Genomic DNA, 12172 nt, shown 5'->3' with positions numbered 1-12172 from the left:
TTCGGTGCAGTAACTCATAAGGCAGAGGTGATGCGAAGGTCAGGCATAGAAAAATAACCTGTCAAGAATATGTCTGGATCATATTTCACAACAAAATTGAAAGAAATGATGTGTTATGTAAGGGATAATGTATATGCAGCTGGTCTGAGATTATATAACTGGCTGCCTGTACATTATCTCACTTATTACAGTGTTTTAAACCTCATACGCAAGGTAAGGAGCATTAAATATTGATTTGAAATATTTTTGCTCATGTTTAATAAATGAAGACCTTCCACAAGAAAGCACGTTTAGATTCGGTTTTGATAAGACAGGACATTTAAATGTCACAAACATGCTTATTGGTTTAACCATTTGTAAAAATAATCTCAAATATCTTATTAAAAGACACAGTACTGTGCAAAAGTCTAAGATTTGTTGTTTTTGCAATGTTATAGTGATCATATATAATTATTTCTTAGTCTCTATTAGAATACAACCAGAAAATACAGGAAATGTGTATTAAAAACAGTATAAAAGTATAAACTGAAGTTTCAAGTATTAAGGGTAAACTCTCCTTTCACTTGAGCTATAGCAGGAAACTGCAGGATCTCTTAAACCTAAATGAAATTAAATCCTAATTTCTAATTCTAATCGAATGACTTTAGGACTAAAAAAACCTCAAGATGTGTTTCGTGCCAAAAGAGGTCACACTAAATACTGACTGATGCCTGAAGAAGTTTAGTTCTGAAAATTTTGTTTTTAATTTTGTGTACATATTTCTTGTATGTATCTTAAAAAAAAAGAGTGAAAATAAATATGGATGGACGTTAAAACTTTGCTAAAATAACAAAGGTGGTGGTGGTGGCCTATACTTTTGCACAGTATTTATATATATATTTTGAGTAAAATTAAACTGTACCTGTCAAAAAGATTTGCAGCATCTGGGGTACAGTTTGTTATTATGAGGTGTTGTTATCTCAGAATAACAAACCTGCAAATAGCCAATCAGAATCAAGCATTACAACGAGCCATGTACTAAACAAAGAAAAAATGGTTTCTTCCTAATTTTCTTCACACAAAATATTATTTATTGTTTTTTCTTTGAATTCTTTGAATTTGGTGTTAAAACAAAATGAACTATGTATAATTTCAATAAATCGCTTATGAATGATATATGCAAAGTTTTGTAATGCATATAATCATTCATTATAGCCCAGGAGATTTTAACCAATGAAAATCATTTAGGTACATTTTAAGCCTGATTTGTACATATTTAAAACATTAAGTTCATTAAAGGAATAGTCTACTCATTTTCAATATTAAAATATGTTATTACCTTAACTAAGAATTGTTGATACATCCCTCTATCATCTGTGTGCGTGCACGTAAGCGCTGGAGCGCGCTGCGACGCTTCGATAGCATTTAGCTTAGCCCCATTCATTCAATGGTACCATTTAGAGATAAAGTTAGAAGTGACCAAACACATCAACGTTTTTCCTAATTAAGACGAGTAGTTATACGAGCAAGTTTGGTGGTACAAAATAAAACGTAGCGCTTTTCTAAGCGGATTTAAAAGAGGAACTATATTTTATGGCGTAATAGCACTTTTGGGAGTACTTCGACTCGCCTGAAAAGTCCGCTCCCCTTCTCCCTCTCATAATGGGAGAGGGAGGGTGTTACTGCGCCGAGTCGAAGTACTCCCAAACTTGCTCGTATAACTACTCGTCTTAAATAGGAAAAACGTTGATGTGTTTGGTCACTTCTAACTTTATCTCTAAATGGTAGCATTGAATGAATGGGGCTAAGCTAAATGCTATCGAAGCGTCGCAGCGCGCTCCAGCGCTTACGTGCACGCACACAGATGATAGAGGGATGTATCAACAATTCTTAGTTAAGGTAATAACATATTTTAATATTGAAAATGAGTAGACTAATTCTTTAAAACAACAACATCGAAACCCCACTGAACCCAAAGTCATAGGGCAAAAGCAAATGATACAAAAACGTACGAATGTGATCGTTCGAATTATTACGAAGCAGCCATCTCATAAAATACCTACGCTGTAAAAAACAATGTCTATCAACATATACAGTATTTTTATGTTACTTTAACTTAACAAATTAAGTTAAACAATTTAAACTTGTTTTAATTGGTTGAATTGACTTGCATAAGTTGCTTAAACTTCCGGCTGCGTTTTTTACAGTGTAAAAATTACCATGAGATTGTGTTGAAAATTTCTTAAAGCGCACCTATCCTCCGATTCATGATTGTACATTTCCTTTGGTGTGTAAGTGTGTATTAGTACATGTTAACGATATGCAAAAGGTACAAACACCAAACAAACGGTGACGCGAGTTATCATCTCCAACGTAAATCTCTTTTCTTAGACTACAACAAACACACAGATTGTAGGCAACAGTTTACTTCCTGGGATTGGTGATGTAGACAAGACCGACTTTATCATAATTCCTCCTGCTTCAGACTCTCAGCCTGTAAGTTAACTCCTGTTAGCATTGCATTGTGCATGAATCTTTCAAACACGGTAAGTAGCATTACATTTCCGGCTGATGTCAAAGGTACTCAGGCCAATCACAAGGTACAGATTAGCTGGCCAAACAGGGACACCGCGCTTTTCAAATCGATACATTTTGTACAAAATCAGTGCGTTTCTGGAAGACATGATATCTGGAGCTACAAAAATTTACGAATATACCAAATACACAAAATAATGTTTTTTAGCAATGAAATAGGTACCCTTTAAGAGAAAAAATTGAAAGTATATAATTGACTATAAAGTACATACTATAAACTATAAGAGTTCCTGTTGCTTAACGGTAGAGCATTGCGTTAGCCGCGCAAAATGTTGTTGGTTCGATCCAAGGGAACACACATACTAATTAAAATGTGTGTAACGTATTCACTGCAAATTGCTTTGAATAAAAGCGCCCGCCAAATGCATGAAATAATTTGGTCTTGAAGGAATTTGGTTATGAATGAGTTCACATTGAAACATCTGACTTTTGATTACAGATGTAAGGTGTTTAAGCAATCTGAGCACAATTTGAAAATTTAAGACACCTTTTAAACCTTAAAAAGATGAGACACGTATGAGATTCCTGTGATGTGTTTTACAAAAATCACATCTGACATATGACTTCAAGTCATAATTTGTTCTTCATCTATCATTGCTAAACTGAGATACAAATGAAAGATTCCTACAGAATGAATTCCATACATTTTGTCTTTTTGGGAAAACAGACATGTAGAAAGTAACATAAAGATGGTTGGATAACAACGGCAAGTAAAAAAGTGGACCAATGGAAATGATTAAAGGAAATATTCAACATCTGGGAACGATTCCCCCAGAAGACGAATTTCAAAGTCTATGCAAACGACAGCGTAACAAGCAATTGCACAGGATCTACCAAATTTAGTATCTACACATCTTGTTCTGTGACTTCTGACCTTATGTATTCATACATTTATGCATGAAGGCGCACACATGCAAACTTAAACGCAAGCAAACGATTTCACTGGCAACCTGTTGTTTTTTTAAAGATGACCCTTGAATTGTTTAGACTAGGCTACATCCATTGCCAATGGCTTTGGACTTGCACAATGGCCAGCTGTGAACTGATTTATGAGTTTTGGGCCTACACTCATCACATTTCAAAAAACGAATTTGTATCTGTACTAGGATAAACTCTATCGAAAACAATTTAGACTCTTACTTGTTTTTACAAAGTCTATTGGACAAAGAGATGCAATAGGAAACATCTCAATACATGCTTCAAGACATTTTAATGGAAGTTAATGACAACCATCCATTTTAAGGTGACGGCACGGCGTACATTGAAATATGCAGTTTTCATATAGAGACACTGAAGCATGCAATTCTCCCCACACAGTAGCCACTGTTTCCCTCCACCCAAAACCCCCTTTCGATGCCTCCCTCCAATGCCCCAACTTCTCCAGCCCTGGTCTCCCCTTCACAGCTTGCTGTGACCCATCTAGCACCTCACAGTCCACAACAGACGCTTGGTGTGCGAAGCGGGTCAGGAGTTCAGCGCACGACTCGGTCCGCCCCCCCTCGCCGCGCAGCGAGGAGCGCCCACAAGGTTTTATAATTGTTTACTGTTGGCATCCAGGGCAGGTTCAAGCTCGGTGCGATGGTGGCACAAGCTTGAGGGGAAAATTGAGAGAGATGTGTCTTATTAAACAGCCAGTGATTAGACAAGGGCTTTGTTTTTTATCAAGTTTTCCTGGCTAGCCAATGTGTCTGCTGTGCTTAATGTGTTCTCCATTTATCATACTGTGTATGAATGTTCATGTGGATTATCTAAATTGTTTTATTCCTCTTTGTAACTCATTTTAGGTAGATTTTGGTTAGTGGTCACTGTGATGCCAGCTGTTACAAGCACTTGCTCTCAAAAAACAACTTCACCATTTCAAAAGATCAAAGAAGAGGCTATTTTGACTTTTTAATTTATAGATGTTACCCCATAGGACTATAGGACTACAAGATTTGCAGTTGTTAGGAAATATGAGTTCCTGATGCTCACTTGGTAGAGCATTGTGTAAGCAGTGCAAAGGTCATAGGTCCATTCTCAGGATATACATAATACTATAGACTGAATGCATTCATTGAAACAAATAAAGTTGGTTCAACTTAAAAAAGTAAGTTACCCAATTACCTTAAATTAGTTGACACAGTATTTTAACACAACTTTTTTGAATTAACTAATATATTTATGTTGAATTAATACAAAATTTTAACGCAACCAGGTAACTTCTTTTTTTAAGTTGAACCAACAAATCATTTTGTAGTTGTCTGTCAAATGCATAAATGTATACAAATTATAGCTAAAGAAATTTTGTATGTCTCTACTTAATATGCAGAGTCCATCAAAATTATGTCAATACTACACAGTCAGAAAAATGGTCAAAAAATGGTCCCACAGCAAAAAAAAATGACTTTCTTACTTAGTGTTTTTGTCTTGTTTTCAGTAAAAATATCTTAAACATTCTTAAATTAATATGTATTTTCTTGATGATGCAAATCAAAGAAGTCTAGTTTTTAGACAAAAATATAAACTTTAAGTAAATTAGTGCTTAAAAAAGCAAAAATACCTGCCAATGGAATAAGAACATTTTTCTTGAAATTAGTTTACTTCTTTCATAAACACTTAATTCAAGAATGTTTTTGTTATTCCATTGGCAGTTTTTTTTGCTTGTTTTAAGCACTAATTTACCTAAAGTTTATATTTTTTGTCTAAAAACTAGACTTATTTTCCTAGGACTTTTTAGATATTTTTACTGAAAACAAGTAAGTAGTCATTTTTTGCATACACTGCAAAAATTATTTTCAAGAAAAAAATTCGTAGTATTTTTGTTTTGTTTTCAGTAAAAATTCTTAAATTAAAATGATTTTTCTTCATGAGCAAAACGACACAAGAATTATAGTTTTTAGACCAAAAATATAAAATTTAAGTGATTTTGTGCATAAAACAAGCAAAAAAATCTGCCAATGGTGTAAGCAAAAAATCTTGAACATTTTTCTAAAACACTAAATTCAAGAAAAATTCAAGAAAAATTAGCTTACCCCGATTGGCAGATTTTTTGTTGTATTATGCACAAAATCACTTAAATTTGATATTTTTGGTTTAAAAACTAGACTTATTTTCTTGGGTCGTTTTGCTCATCAAGAAAAAGCATCTTAATTTAAGAATTTTTAGATATTTTTATTGAAAACAAGACAAAAATATTAAGACAATTTTTTCTTGAAAATCATTTTTTGCAGTGTACCCTTTAAAAAATACACCTTTGCACCTAAAGAGCTTATAGTACCTTAGAGGTACTGGTACCAAATGTATACATATCTGTACCTAAATGTTATATTAAAGGGTACTGCCCCAGCTTGGGACCATTTTTAGACAATTTTTTCAGATAGTATGAATTTGAAGGTTGAACATAAAATTTTGCTCTGTTCATTCGAGCATCCCAACTGGCCCAACCCTACAACACTGGCTTAACCAATGGTGTGAGTTTGGGGATGGGACTATCTTTTTGGAAGATTGTGTTGAGGAAAACCACTTTACTACAATTTTTGCAATTCTGTTTGGTAACTGTGGTGGTCCAAAAATGTTTACAAATCGACTTTAAGTAATAATAAGTAAGGAATAATTGACAACGGCCGTAAAAAAAAACTTATGCACACGACGCGTGGGTGTGCATTATTTTCTAATAATTCAAAGGACCGGAGTCATTATTCCGCTTATACCATGGTTACCACAAACATTGCTCTGGTGCCTAGACATTTGACAAGTTAGGTGTGCGGTTTACAGAAAAATAATCAACACCCATGGAACATTTCTCAGCCAATCAGAATCAAGCATTCAACAGCCCTGTGGTATAATATGAAACTAATACACAATGTTAAGTTTGATGATGATGACTAAGCCACATACATAAACATACTTGTTAAAACATTTCATCATACCATCAAACAAAGCAAATCAGGATATGCAAGCGTTTAGCTTTGCAACTTCTTGCTAAAACCTGTAAACGTGTATGTGCAAGTTGAAAAAAAAGAGTGTGGTAAGTGTAAAAATACAGACGAGAGAACGGCAACAGCAGAGGAACAGATGTGACTGGATGGCAGCCAATTTCAGTTTCTCTGTAGTCCATAACCCTGATCTCAGGAGAACTCGGAGGAGAGGTGGGGGAGACAATGAGAGTAAACCAGAGGATCAGAGGGAAAGCATGAGTCTTTCATCTTCTTCCATGCTCGTTCCGTCACCCAAGAGTGTCCCGGTGAACTCGGTGTGATAAAAGCGACATATTTCTTAGAGCAACTCTGGAAGATGATCTATCACCTTATTCGTAAAAAAAAAACTATCGCTATGTTTAGTTTATTTGAAGTTGTTTTTGTGTTCATAATAAATGATGATTTTTACCAAATCAATAAATCAATAAGAGTGAGTTTCTTTCTCGTATGAATGAAGATATGACTTTTAAGAAAAAAAATTGAGATGCAAATTGTCCCGTGTCCTGTTTCTGAGGAGTCTCCTCTAATTTCACATGTATCTCAAGAGTTTCAGGAGAAATCTTAACAAATCTTTAATATTGACTGAGTAAGGTTATGAAATCAATGTGAAATCATTTTTGATGCACATAATGTCTCATGATCTAAAACAGCGACCATTTAGCAATGAAAGTTTCCTCTGGCAAGAAGTCGACAAATTTGGGCAACTGCCACCATCCAACGTTCAGATGTTGCTTTTCTCAGGCGCCTGTTTGTTCTTCGGAGAGCAGCTATGAACATCCGTCTGCAGATGGCCAACACATTGCATTCCAGACGGGCCCTTCTGTCTGGACGAGACCAGGAGGGAAAAGGCACAATCCTGTTTTCATGGCTCTCTGGGGCCAAATGGAACAGCGTCTTTCTCTCAAACAACACCCGTGACATCACTTCATGACTATATGTGCTTCGCTGTTTTTCCATCAGGTCGGTAGACATCAGGTAGCACCTTCATCATGACGTGTGAGTGTGTAGCACTTCTCCGTGCTGCCTAGAAACCTGCTGTTTATAGTCTGGTTATTTAAGTATAAAGGCTGATGAAAACTTAGGCACATGGTCATAGCCAGAGGCATAAAATATTGTAAAATAAAAACCGCTCCTGGCATAGGGTGTACTTGTTGAACGATGCAGGTGAAGGCTCGCAGACGAGCTCGATGAGTAAGTCTTAGTTGGATGACTTGAGATTTTAATAACAGACTGGGAGATGAAAGATCAAAATACTCATCTTCTGTTAAAATGGGATTTAAATGAGCACTAGGCCTGTAGCTATTCCTTATACCTGACAATGGGTAGGTAGATATACAAATAAAATAATGTATTGACAGAGAGAAGGCAGACATACAGATAGGATAGACAGACAGACAGACATACAGACAAACAGACAGACAGGATACATAGGATAGATAGGATAGGACAGACAGACATGCAGGCAGATAGACAAACAGGCAGGATATATAGATAGATAGATAGATAGATAGATAGATAGATAGACAGACAGACAGATAGGATAGATAGGACAGACAGACATGCAGGCAGATATACAGACAGGCAGGATATATATATATATAGATAGACAGACAGACAAACAGACAGGCATGCATGCATGCATGCATGCAGACAGACATACAGAAAGACAGGTCAGATAGATAGATAGATAGATAGATAGATAGATAGATAGATAGATAGATAGATAGATATATAGATAGATAGACAGACAGACAGACAGTTAGATAGATAGATAGACAGACATGCATGCATGCAGACAGACAGACAGACAGGTCAGATAGACAGACAGACAGACAGACAGACAGACATACAGATAGGTTGGATAAACAGATAGACAGACAGGTAGGATAGATAGGTAGATAGACAGACATGCATGCATGCAGACAGACAGACAGGTAGGATAGACAGGCAGACAGGTAGGATAGACAGACAGACAGACAGACAGATAGGTTGGATAAACAGATAGACAGACAGGTAGGATAGATAGGTAGACAGACAGACAGACATACAGACAAACAGACAGACAGGATACATAGGATAGATAGGATAGGACAGACAGACATGCAGGCAGATAGACAAACAGGCAGGATATATAGATAGATAGATAGATAGATAGATAGATAGATAGACAGACAGACAGATAGGATAGATAGGATAGGACAGACAGACATGCAGGCAGATATACAGACAGGCAGGATATATAGATAGATAGACAGACAAACAGACATGCATGCATGCATGCATGCAGACAGACAGACAGGCAGGTCAGATAGACAGATAGATAGATAGATAGATAGATAGATAGATAGATAGATAGATAGATAGATAGATAGATAGATAGATAGATAGATAGATAGATAGACAGACATGCATGCAGACAGACAGACAGGTAGGATAGACAGACAGACAGACAGACAGACAGACATACAGATAGGTTGGATAAACAGATAGACAGACAGGTAGGATAGATAGGTAGATAGACAGACATGAATGCATGCATGCAGACAGACAGACAGGTAGGATAGACAGGCAGACAGGTAGGATAGACAGACAGACAGACAGACAGATAGGTTGGATAAACAGATAGACAGACAGGTAGGATAGATAGGTAGACAGACAGACAGACAGACAGACAGACAGACAGACAGATAGGTTGGATAAACAGATAGACAGACAGGCAGACAGGTAGGATGGATAGGTAGATAGATAGACAGACAGACAGACAGACGGTCAGGCAGGCAGGCATGTAGGATAGACAGATAGACAGACAGTCAGGTAGGATAGGATAGGATAGGATAGGATAGGATAGGATAGGATAGGATAGACAGACAAACAAACGGACGGACAGGATAGCCAGGTAGGATAGACGGAAAGGTAGGATAGACAGATAGAAAGACAGACAGACAGGTAGGATAGACAGACAGACAGACAGACAGATAGATAGGATAGATAGGATAGGTAGATGGGTAGGATAGACAGATAGACAAACATAGATAGATAGATAGATAGATAGATAGATAGATAGATAGATAGATAGATAGATAGATAGATAGATAGATAGATAGATAGATAGATAGATAGATAGATAGATAGATAGATAGATAGACAGTCAGGCAGGCAGGCAGGCATGTAGGATAGACAGATAGACAGACAAATAGGATAGGATAGGATAGACAGACAGACAGGATAGACAGATAGACAGGTAGGATAGACGGAAAGGTAGGATAGACAGATAGAAAGACAGACAGACAGGTAGGATAGACAGATAGACAAATAGAAGATAGACAGATAGAAGATAGACAGATAGACAGATAGACAGATAGACAGATAGATAGATAGATAGATAGATAGATAGATAGATAGATAGATAGATAGATAGACAGACAGACAGACAGACAGACAGACAGACTGGCAGGCAGGCAGGCAGGCATGTAGGATAGACAGACAGACAGACATGGAGGATAGACAGACAGACAGGTAGGACAGACGGAAAGTGAGGATAGATAGACAGACAGACAGACAGACAGGTAGGATAGATAGACAGACAGACAGACAGACAGACAGACAGACAGACAGACAGACAAACAGACAGACAGACAGGTAGGATAGATAGATGTCCAATTTACACCCCTAGTGGCAAGACATATTTAGCAAACCAACACAAATAAGTGCAGCCTATGGAAATGGCCTCTCTAAAATGGTTTTACAGCCATGGCAAACAGTGGGAAACAATCCCTTCAATTTGTTACTGGAACCATATTGGATTTACGCCATGTATATGATGAGAATTCTGGTCTTTCTAAACATCAGACAGTTTACATGAAAAGACAGTGGAAACTTGTGATTTATCAGTGAGTTGCAATTCGCTCAATTAGTTACAGATCATATTCCCATTGAAGAAAGATGAAATGAGCACAAATCAGCCTCATCCCAATCTAAACGCTCTGACGATGACGGCTTATTATTACACGTCCTGTATTCTTTCAGACGGCCTGTTTGGAGGAGATGTGGTTCCAAGCAACATCTGCAAGGTTCAAACGGACCAGATGTGTCTCTGGGTCCACAGCCAAATATTCGTGCAGGAGCGAACCGTGCTCGCTGCCTCCCTGGGGTGCATTGAATAAAAGCACAACTGTTAACAGGTAGCCCCCACCATTCTCAATCTCAACGCCGAATTGTTGAGGTCTGCTGCAACAAACACGAAAGCAGATGCGGCAGAAGACGCTCAAATCTTTTCCCAATCTCCTCCCAAAAGTCCAGCCCAGACTTCAACAAAGACAGGAGGGAATATTATTTTCATAACCTCTTTTCAATGCACATAAAACTCCCGAGGAAAAACGATCTGGCCTAAATTTGTCTTTGACTTCGGCGGGGATCGCCGAAGGGGATAGTTGGGATTGGAATGCTCGACTCCCATCCTCCCAAAGATCAAGGGGGGTCTTAAACTACTCAACCAGAACTGTAAGGATTATTGGCTTTTTACAAGGGCACTTATGTTATCCCTAAGACAGGGCTTGTTAGCTTCCTGCTCAACTTTTATGTCTAAAAAACCAATGTTTACCTAATATACTAAATATATAATTATTATATTGGGGGGTTATTTACATTTTGTGTGGATTTTTCCTGTACTTTCTGTTTGTGTCTTAATAAAGAGAGTGAAAAATGTTAAACTTTGCTTAAAGGGACACTCTGCTTTTTTGGAAATATACTCATTTTCCAACTCCCCTAGAGTTAAAAATTTGATTTTTACCGTTTTGGAATCCATTCAGCTGATCTTCGGATCTGGCAGTACCACATTTAGCATAGCACAATCCATTGAATTGTATTAGACCATTAGCATCGCGCTAAAAAATAACCAAAGAGTTTTGATATTTTTCTTATTTAAAACTTGACTCTTCTTTAGTTACATCGTGTACTAAGAACGACAGAAAGACAGATACTTTCATGCTGGTGTAATAAGCAAGGACTTTGCTGCTGTAACATGGCTGCAGGAGGCGTAGTAATATTACGCACTGCCAGAAATAGTCCCCTGCCATTGAAAGTTACTAAGGGGACTATTTTCCAGTAGTGCCTCACTGCAGAACACTACATCCAGGGGGTGGGGTTGGATTCAGATCCAGGGGCGGAGCTGGATCCAGATCAAAAGATCCCATTGGTCGGCAGTTTTACCACAAGACACATCATACACGTGTTGCTGCGTTACCATTTCCGCATTAAGTCGTAACTAAATTAAGTTATTAAATTAAGTTAAATCAAGTCTTTTGACATTTACTTATGACTACAATAAAAGTAGTGCCTTTAGGGTGAAATGTAAGTTTTTTGCTATAATGTTTTGGAGTAAAACATTTCGGGTAAGCCTACTACGAGTAATCTTACCACATGCAGTTTAAGACCTATGAATGAATACAGTATAAATATGCATAATTATTAAGTTATGGCATGTTATTTAGCAATTAATACATTTAATGTTTATTTTGTATGGACTTTAAAACTTGTTTTAGCGCGTCTTTGCTTACAGCCATTAGGAAACAGGTTTCCCCCGTAGATGGTTTACTTTTTTTTTTAATTTGCTAATGAAAGATATCAAATAAATTTGTTTTTAT

The 12172-nt window shown here is 37.1% G+C and overlaps 1 long non-coding RNA gene across 2 annotated transcripts in view; it reads right to left on the bottom strand.

Moving 5' to 3' along the window:
* LOC141359261 (uncharacterized) overlaps positions 1–12172 on the bottom strand; it is a 45593-nt gene that overhangs the window by 1007 nt on the left and 32414 nt on the right. The window lies entirely within an intron of this gene.

The sequence above is a fragment of the Misgurnus anguillicaudatus genome, chromosome 23, assembly GCF_027580225.2.
Source record: "Misgurnus anguillicaudatus chromosome 23, ASM2758022v2, whole genome shotgun sequence".
Taxonomy (NCBI): Eukaryota; Metazoa; Chordata; class Actinopteri; order Cypriniformes; family Cobitidae; genus Misgurnus; species Misgurnus anguillicaudatus.
Note: the sequence above shows the minus strand (reverse complement) of the source record. Positions and strands in the feature narration are given on the sequence as shown.